Source organism: Aedes albopictus, chromosome 1 (genome assembly GCF_035046485.1).
Source record: "Aedes albopictus strain Foshan chromosome 1, AalbF5, whole genome shotgun sequence".
Classification (NCBI taxonomy): Eukaryota; Metazoa; Arthropoda; class Insecta; order Diptera; family Culicidae; genus Aedes; species Aedes albopictus.
In genome coordinates, this window is record NC_085136.1 from 122,789 (window position 1) to 133,334 (window position 10,546).

The 10,546-nt window shown below is 39.6% G+C and overlaps 1 protein-coding gene across 1 annotated transcript in view; it reads right to left on the bottom strand.

The window, feature by feature from the left end:
- LOC109417254 (cellular tumor antigen p53) overlaps positions 1 to 5,045 on the bottom strand; it is a 49,957-nt gene extending 44,912 nt beyond the window's left edge. The window contains exon 1 of the mRNA XM_019691367.3: positions 4,742 to 5,045. The gene's annotated coding sequence lies outside the window, so the exon portion shown is untranslated. The remainder of the gene's footprint in view (positions 1 to 4,741) is intronic.
- Positions 5,046 to 10,546: the final 5,501 nt, after the last annotated feature.

Genomic DNA, 10,546 nt, shown 5'->3' on the forward strand with positions numbered 1-10,546 from the left:
GTCATAGTTCATTGACGAAGTTGGAGTACCCCGAATGGACACACGAATCGCTGGAGAAATCTTCGATCCATTCGAAATCAAGTTTCCTATAATTCTTCCCAAAGGACATCAACTAAACTTGTCGTCGAGTGATACCGTCTTAATCCATATACTCACCCTTTCAGTTTCGTTGGGCTGGTCTACTTCGGCCCCATTCAACTCAATGTTGACCTTGGTTGAACGCTTTCTAATCAAGTGATGGGGCACTATTTACATGCCTGGGGTCTTAGATTGGAGTTAGATAACAGCTCATGTCAAGGGCTGTACATGTCAAGGTTCAATCCAGGACAGTTTGGATAACTCCGAATGTCCCAAAAGTATATAATACTATAAATCAGTATTCAAGTAGGTTCGGTAAGCATACTTGATTAAGCAACGTTACGCTGTAAGCCGGATATGACTATTGTTACGAGTGTAGACCTGAGGTTCTGCTTTCCGGAGCAATTTGATTGGTGTGGTATTTTTCATAAAAAAATATTAAAATTAATCACACAATCAGGGATGGGGACACCCACTTGCAAAGAGTCACATTCACTTGCTGTTTTCTAAGCTCAGAAGCGTGCTGGAACGGTGTATTGACGACTTTTGCTTTGCGGTTTTGTCTAAAAGTTTGCCAAATAGAGTTGGGGTCGCACACGCATACCGAAGTCGTGAAAGAGCTATGAAAGTGACTCTCCACGAGGTGATTTACATACACCTCGTGGAAAATCGCCTTCACAGCTCCCTCACGACTCCGGCATGCGTGTGGCAACAGTTCATAGCTTAACCCTTTGGAGCCGAAGGGGTCATATATGACCCCGGCGATGAAACCGAGCATAACAAACGTGTTCGACACCAGCGAGGTTGCGTCGACAGCGGCGAAAAAAATCGGCTCCAAAAGGTTAAACAACTGCGGTACAGCTGTAGAAGTCGAGGGCTATCGAAGGGGTCATTTATAATAAGCTGGATATGCGATGTTAGAGTTAGTAGCTAATATAGCTACAGCAAAAGCTGTAGATGTCAAGGGCCAGGATAATTTGGACGACCATGAATGTATAAATAATATCTATCCAGCTCCGATTATGCCAAATTACACCAAATGCCAAATTGTGCTGGCTAAAGTCTACTCTCCATTCAAATTTTTAAATTTTTGTACCGTGCCATGCCCTGATACCTTGACCTTAAGGATACTCTTCACTTCAAAGAGCCCTGTAAAAATCAATAATCCATGTTTCTTGATTTTTCAAACGCTACATTATTGCTTATTGTGTGTATTATGTATAATAAATATAATTAATGGAATTCCAATTATTTAATCCATTGTTAAAATCAAAATTGTAAAACATAGCATTGTTCCTAATACCGTGTATGTGACCCGCATACATTGGTGGTCCTTTGAATCATCACTATATCAATCATACTAAGTTCATACTTAAAAGAACCTGTGCGTCAAACGTTGCCTAGAGGTTTTTGCAATTGATTCATAAAGTAAAAAGTATCAATAATATTTTCAGTTTGCAAGTTTTAGCCGAAACACGGTATTTGGAACACAAAAGGAACCATGCCCTAATACCGTGTAGTGGTACTTTGCACTCACATTCTGTAAATATTTTTAATTGCTTGTTTTTGTAAATATGTGCCAAATTTATCACGCCTAACTTGAGAAGGTTTAATATGCTAATGATTAAACTAGTTACTCAGTTAAAAAAATAATACACTTAATAAAATATGAGTTTTTTGTCAAATAAACGGCAGGAAAAAATGCGAAAAATTCAAGGCACTATTACACGCTAAATATGGGATATATATGACTATTTTTTCATGACAGTGTATCAGTCAATGTCTATATTCTAGCAATGAAAAATAAAAATGAACATATTTGATGTTTAACATGTGATAATGTAGGCCTAATAAGCAGATATCAATAAACTGCGCGCCCAATGGTCATTAAACAAAATGACTATAACAGTAACAAAATTAGCTCAAATTCGATGAACAACCAGACCACACTGATCCAGAGCCATGTAGTTTCACATACCAGATGAAATAAGTACCGTAAACCGGGGTCAAATTGATCAGCGGGGTGAAATTGATCACTCGGTTACTACATTGTAATTCCATACTAGGAACTCTTAAGCGTCGTAATGTTCTTAAACTTTTTACGTCATCTGATTCGTAGATGTCTAGAGATAAGTGTAGACTTTTTATTTTTTAGAGAAAAGTTACTTTTTCCTATTTTTTTTTAGGAATTATGTATTTCTCATATAGCCGAAATCATTGCTACTAAACAATCGATTGCTAATAGGACTTCCCGTAAATTCTCTGTATTAACATTTTTGTGGAGCCTTGGTTGGAAAGTTATGTAGCTAATCAGAACATGAAATAGTTATAAAAAAGTTCATTTTATGATGAAATAGTCATTTAGTGTGATAGAAACCACTTATTTCAAATGAAATTACCTACCTTTAGGCGCTTAAGGGGCAATTTAAAAATTTAATTTTGCATTTTAAGTATTAAATTCACTAGTTATAAGATTTTAAACGCTTTATTCGGGTTAAGAAGAGCAAAATTAAGCGGAGAAGGAAATTTTCCTTTCCAACCGATGCTTAATTGTGTACTGATCAATTTCGCCCCAAAGTGACATTTCCAATTTTTTGATATTTGGAGTTATTTAACTTAAAGTTTAAATTTGTTGAACAAAATTCTGTCACACGGTTCCATGGAGATCCACAGGGTACTGGTTTTACAGAAATTCTTTTGGCAATATTTGAATTGGCACTGATGTTATCCACAAAAGTTGTTTTAAAGTGATCAATTTGACCCCGGATTACGGTACATATATTTGATGATATTGTAGAGAAAATCAAAAATGTTGTTTTATCAGATGCGAAATTTAGCGACCTGTGCGATTTTCTGCGGTTTGAAAATTCTGGTTGTCTTCATCTTCAGGCGCCGCCCTGTAAAGATTAGTGACCAAAATGGGAAATTTTTTAATTAACTTTTCAGAAAACTAGCCTATTATAGATCATGGAACGTTGAAACATAGATTGGTTAATGTCAAATGGACGAAAATGAGGTTTGAAGTTGAAAAACACTTTCGCATTTTTTCCTGCCGCATACTGTATTAGGAGGCACACGGTATTACGGCATGGCACGGTATGAAGAAAGTGTACGAGGGGGGAGGGGGTGTTCTGAGATTACCAAATCTTGGTCTACGTGGTTTATGAACAGCCCCAAAGCGAGGTGAAGTATTGGGATTTCAGTATTGATATTATTCCTTTACATGTAATGGAAAAAACAATAATATTTCTTTGCCTCACTTTACCTAGGGTATAACTTTTCACACAGACGTCGAATCACTTTCCGGTCTTCGACAAAACTGTTTGGCATATCATCACCTATAATAATACCAAAGGGTTTGATTATTGAACGCTCACCTAGCGGCAACATTCGGAAACTTAAAATTTCTGCATGCATTTGGCCAAGTTTTCGCATGCAAACGTCAAGCTTGTTGAGCGCTTCCTTAAGCTTAATAAACTTTGCTCAAATTTTGAATGTAGCTTCTGGGAGTCCAAAAGAACTGATTCAGGAGGTAAGACTTGGCATTTTGGAAATTTTTGTTTTTCTTATACGTGTGGGCCACCCTACTCCGGCCCCAAAAATCCTAGCTTTGATGATGTATCTTAGAAAACAATAACCTAATGCTAAATTTAAACAAGAGAAATTTTGATGTTTTAATAAACTGTAGAAGGATTTTTTGTATAGCTCATTTTGTGAATAATATTTTTTTATTTTTTATCACCTTCCTCTTTATTATCCAACGACAATCGCAAGGCAGAAACTACCACATGTAAACCATACGAGTCATTTCGACTTAAGCATATCCTCTTCGCCTAGCCTTCTTGGTATGAGTGCACTTAAATCGAATGAGTTATAACTTTACGATGCAAGGTTGTGTAGAACATATTTGCTATGATCTGTTTCCCCGCCCCTTTTGGATCGAGCCCATCTCGTTTTTTCGAGATCATACAAAAAGACCTTACCCACAAGTGTGTATAAGAAGACGACGATAAGCATAAGCATTTTCTTCTTGCTTTCTTTTGCGCTTCTTCCAAGCATCTCCCATCAGCTTAGATGTTATTCCTCGAGACCTACTGACGATGTTTCCTTTTCGATTTGGAGTGCTTTGCTTTGGGCTAGCATTCGCATAGCCCAACAAACCGATTTCGTTTGTACAATTATTCAGGAAGCATCGAAATTGGAAAAATGATGCCGTGAAGGTTACTCAATATTTATGTACCCTTCGGGACGAAGAAGAAGGAGAAGAAAGACCCCTACATCGACAGGAAGGTGGTTATTTGGGATGCTTGATTTATGCTTTTTAACGATCCCAGATTTTTTTTTGTTTAAAATGATCCTCGTTTGCCTATCATCCTACTAGATTGACATGATTTATGCAATGGTACTTTTCCCGAATTGCATCTGCTTTGCTAGTGCATAACAATGCAATGCAAAAATATGTCGTCCGTTTCCTTTGAAAGCAGTTTCTTGGAACCGGTTTTCAGGAAGCAAAGAAGAACGAAGGATGCTGCTTTTCTCGTTTCCTTTTATCTAAGCCAATCCTCACACTTGTTTTATGGGATTTCGATTTGAGGACGTATATTTCTCATGAACACCGTGAATGATAAATGACAAGCCCTAAGAATAGGCCTGCAATACTCACAAGTTTGATCGATTCCAATATCCGGATCACGACGAAAATCTGCTCCAAATCCAGTAAGATCCAGTTCACTGCTACTCGGCTCACAGCACAATAGAGAGCCGCAGAAACCCACACAACAAATACTTGATAATTTCACCAAACAATCACACAAAAATACACACCACCGATAGTGCGATCTTAAGCGCACAAACTGAAACAGTTTTCACTTCAAAAATACATAAATTTCTACGAAAAATTCACAAATTTCCGCGCACAACAAACGACCACGGCAAAAACTTGAACCACCGAAGCCGAAAAAGAAGAACGGGAGCCCGATTTTGTTTGACAGTTGAAACTCTTGTTATGACAGTCGGATTACGACAGGTCTGTGCCAAGAGGAGGGAGACATGTCGGAGTCCTTTTTATTTCAAGACAACAACGTGAGCACACTGAAAGAAATTTCCATTTATTTTCATAAAATTTATAATGTTATTTTTAAATAATATAATGAGCCATTTTACGAGACGTTACGGATCAGCTGATCGCTCATTTCATGAATGAAAATTTGACAGGAGGTTGTGCCCAAGCCCGTGAGTGTTAATATCAATATCAACACTGTTCAGGCCAAACATTTCAATAGGTCCTATCTGCATTTGAGAGGCTCTCTTTGTTCACTTTCTCTTTCAATTATTGCAATGTAATGGTACACTTTTCAACTATTTTTGCAGTACAAATCGAAAGACGATTGTTTTGACCATCGTTCAATGCAAGGAGACAATCATAATTCAAATAAACAGCTGAGATATTAACGAAAGAGAGGGAAACCAAAGAGAGCCTCTCTTCTGCAGATTGGACCAAGATGTTTATAAGGAAGGTGTTAGCGTCTACACTGAAAGAATTCCAAGAGTATATTTTATCAGACACTACACATACATTGTACCAGTAGTCTGACACGTTCACGTTAAATGAATCGTTATACGTATCACAACATTAACAGTTCAGATTGAAAAGCCTTCTAATAAAACTCAATGACACTTGCGCATATCGGAGTTATATGCACATAACACGATCGATGCATTAGCTTTGCATATAACTTTGGCCGGGTGGAAAAGTAACATTGGCAGCTAAAGTGGAACACGTTTTGCAGAATTTCGCAATTCCAATAAGGGAAGATTCAAAAATTACGTCCATCGTTTTTCGGGATTTCTAGACCCCCCCTCCCCCCTCTGTCACGCAATTTCCCTATACCCAATACACGTACCGTCACACTTTTCTAGACCCCCCCCTCCCCCAAATGTTGGACGTAATTTTTGAACGTTCCCTAAGTGAGCTTCGTGGTCGTGCGGCTAGGTCGTCGGTCATCTAGGCGTTGTGAGTTCGATTCCCGCTCCAGCCCAAGGAAACTTTTTTACAAAATGTGAAGGATATTATTGGAGATGCATATACATTGGCGCACCCAGCCCACATGATAGAAGCAAAATACAAGACATATAACAGTATAATGGCGATCTGAGAGTCATACCACATGCGTCGCATATAACTCTCACTTCCCAGTTTCAACATAAGATTAGATTCATATGTTATTCCAATAGTGCAGTAATATAGAACTGACACATAACTATAATCGGGGGAGTTGGCTCAGTGTACAGAAGCGTTGCTGCGTCGCATCGGCAACAACATTCTCAACACGGATAACCAATGTTGACATATTTCCATGGCACTCATAAAATGAGTAATATTCCCCCAGGTTTAAAATTTGCTCGTGCTCCCGCATTTTTGTTAATTATGAATACAATGGTGATTTCTTAACCAAAAGAGATTGCTTTGCCGAAAATATTGCAAAATATTTGCTTGAGTGGGTGTACGAGCTAATTTGCAATCCGTGTAAGTAGGAAACACTCGATGAGTGTCATGGAGTTTGTCCGATTTTAGTGCTGAGAAAGTTAAGCGTGCATGGTTTCTGTGGGGTTGCTACGTTGCTAGGGCTGAAAGTTTTTGTTTGTCATCTCACTAGTGAAAAAAATTGAATACAAACTTGCCAGCTGTCGTTAGGTTTTCCAATATGGCGGATGGTGGAATCTGACATATTGAATTACCTTCCTTTTACTTAGGGAACGTTCAAAAATTACGTCCAATATTTGGGAGAGGGGGGGGGTCTAGAAAAGTGTGACAGTATGTGTATTGGGTATAGGAAAATTGCGTGACAAAGGGGGGAGGGGGGGGTCTAGAAATCCCGAAAAACGATGGACGTAATATTTGAATCTTCCCTTACCTTGGATTGGACCTTTAGACCAGCGTTACCAGATCTACGGAAATTTCCGTAGATCTACGGAACTGCGCTTATTTTACGGAACTACGGATCCGTAGAATAAATCTACAGAAAACCCGATTTTTATACGGAAACCTACGGAAAGCTACGGGAAATCTACGGATTTTCAACTAAAATCTACGGAATAAAAATTCTGAAATTCTCCCCCCCGCTCATCAATTTTCATCTACGGAAGCACTCGCGAAAAAATCTGACATCACTGCTTTAGACATGTTTGGCCTGTGTTGTCGTTTCGTAAAATAGACTATAAAGAGAACTCTCTCATGTTACTTTCGCCCTTATTTAAACTCAATCTAGAATTATTTTACTGGAAATGTGAAAGTTTTTTATCTATTTTTTTTTGCAAATGTCCAGGAGCGTACATTCATGCATTTCTGGCGTTCGATTTTGGTTGCGCCAATCAGCATTGACGCATTCACTTTTGCTGCTTCGCTTTTGAGGCCACCGTTCGAATTAAAGTTCCGGCAATAACGTCATGTCGTCCGCAAAAGCACTCAAATTGACTGGATTTTGTGAAAATCAGAAAATCGTATCCCGACTGTTGAGCCTGGCTCGTAGTATCACACCTTCCAGAGCGATGTTAAAGAGTAGGCATGAGAGTCCAATGAGAGTCTAATAGAGGTGGGGAAGAAGATACTTCGTGTGCGTGAGATCCTTGTCTGGTGCAAAACATGTCACTACTACAAGCAAAGCGAGCTCCCATAAGAACGCGTGTCAAATAGTGACGTCACTATTTGTGTTTACTTTTTTCTTTCCTTACTAATACATAGCCATCTCTTCTTCTTCCCCACCTGTAATATACTCTCATTGATGAGAGTCCGTCACCTTGTCTAAAGACACTGTATGCTAAAGACACGAAATCTGATGATTGTTGCTGTTGATGATGATTGTCGCGTTATGACGATGATGCTGTCGAGCAATGCTTTTAAAGCGCGTTTGACAGGTCTCCTGCTCGATTGGAATGACATTGACAGCAAATTTGGAATTCCAATTGGAACATTTCGTGTCTTTGCATATAGTGTCTTTAACCTTGTCACACTCCCCGGCGACGTTCTAATGAACAGTTCACTGGATAGTTCACCCAAAACACCGTCCATCGTTGTTTTAATCAGTCTAGTAAGCATTCCAATAAAGCCGTTTTCGTCCATGATTTTCCATAGCTCTGCGCGGTCGATACTGTCGTATGCCGCTTTGAAGTCGATGAACAGGTTATGCGTTGGGACCTGGTATTCACGGCATTTCTGGAAGATTTGCCGTACGGTATAGATCTGGTCCGTTGTCGACCAGCCATCGATGAAGCCGACTTGATAACTTCGCACGAACTCATCCGTTTTTAGTGACAGACGACTGTCGTGACGCGGCTATTCTTACAGCCACAACACCGACCGCAGAGAGGAAACTCTTTAAAACCTCTCTGTGGTGGACTGCTGTGTACTGCAAATGCCATTGCTGCTGCCTTTTGGTGCGTCCGTTCGTATCCACTATCGTCTATCAACTGAATTGAATCCACGATGCGGAGCTCTTTTTGTATGTTCGCTTTTGTTGTTCATTCTAGCTTTCCACTGAGTCGGCCAATCAGAAGGCGCATATTTTTCGCTTCAATCATTCTCTTCTCTGTCTCTATTACTACATTCCCTCTCACCCCTACTCCCTAGTTTTCAATTTCGCTTGTTTTTACGAGCATAACAACTCGTCAGTTTGCTTCAATTTCCAGCAAGTCTGTCCTTCCGCCAGACTGCTTCTTTTCAACAGGAGCAAAACTGTCCTTTCACTCGCCAGTTTGCTTTAATTTTCAGCAAGTCTGTCTTTCCGCCAGACTGCTTCTTTTCAACAGGAGCAAAACTGTCCTTTCACTCGCCAGTTTGCTTTAATTTTCAGCAAGTCTGTCCTTCCGCCAGACTGCTTCTTTTCAACAGGAGCAAAACTGTCCTTTCACTCGCCAGTTTGCTTTAATTTTCAGCAAGTCTGTCTTTCCGCCAGACTGCTTCTTTTCAACAGGAGCAAAACTGTCCTTTCACTCGCCAGTTTGCTTTAATTTTCAGCAAGTCTGTCCTTCCGCCAGACTGCTTATTTTCAACAGGAGCAAAACTGTCATTTCACTCGCCAGTTTGCTTTAACTTCCAGCAAGTCTGTCCTTCCGCCAGACTGCTATTTTTCTACTAGCGCAAAACTGTCCTTTTACTCGCCAGTTTGCTTTAATTTTCAGCAAGTCTGTCCTTCCGCCAGACTGCTTATTTTCAACAGGAACAAAACTGTCCTTTCACTCGCCAGTTTGCTTTAATTTTCAGCCGTGCCGTGTGCCGAATGTGCCCAGTGGAATATTTTCTTAGAATGTTTTTGCGCTCCTGTCTATTTTTGGCGAATGTTATTGGTCTAGTCGGTGTTTACCGACAAAATTCCACCCAGAACACTTGTCTAGAATCTGTATGAAGGGATTTTTTGCAATCGTAAGTATAATGACAGTTTGATTCCATACCGCAAAGTTGGATTTCTATGTTGTGCCCATGTGTGCCGGATTGTGCCGGCATGTGTGCCGAGATGTGCCGGCAAGTGTGCCGGGCACAATGTGCCGAATGACCAACCCCTTGGATTTTTTTAAATATCCAATTCACTAGCCATTTGACTAGCATGATACTTAACAGGTTATTTAGTGGTTAGCAACTGCTCTGAATATGTCGTCTAGCTTCAACGAATGTTTTAACTGGCATTTTGACTTCCTATCTTGCAAACTACCAATACAGTTTAATTATTCTCACACATTGATGTTAGTTTTCTTGAAGGTACATTTTTAGTCTTGTAAGAGAGGACAAAGCATTAGTTAAATCATGTCTTCATGTTAATTTGGTTTCAAGAGCCAACCCTTTTTACGTCTCGTAGACTTATTATACTTTACTGAGCAATGATAACTTCAATATATATCACCTGAGGTGGGTCCACAACAATCTCAGTATCTGCTCAGTTATATTCGCATTTGGAACATATTCAAATACTACTCGTTCATAACGCTCAGCCTAAAGTTTAGTTTTGTCTTTCGCCTTCTCAGCTGCCACTTAATTGGTGTGAAATTTAATTTTTAATGGTTCCATTTAACCACAGACAAACAGACGTAACACTCTGATAATTCTCATCGTACACCGATTTAACGGTCTTTTTCAAAATTTGATAGTTGGCCAACTGCCCAACCGAGGCGCTCGCATAGTTTTTGTTCGAGTTTGACGTTTGCTCACTACCGCCACCTAGTTGGTGGTCGGCCAAACTTAGTCCTTTTAGCATTGAGGGAATATGTTTCCGTGACTATGATTTGAATCGAAAAATGTTCGAAGTGTTACGTCTGTTTGTCTGTGATTTAACTATAAATCCCAGATTGGAGTTCAAGAGAAATCGCTCAAGAAACTTCTAGAACGATTCCTGGAAGAAACTTTCTACGGTGACTGCCATTTGAACTGTCATTTCTTCGCAACTGCGTACTGCGATCGAAGAAAAAACGGTTTCTTGAG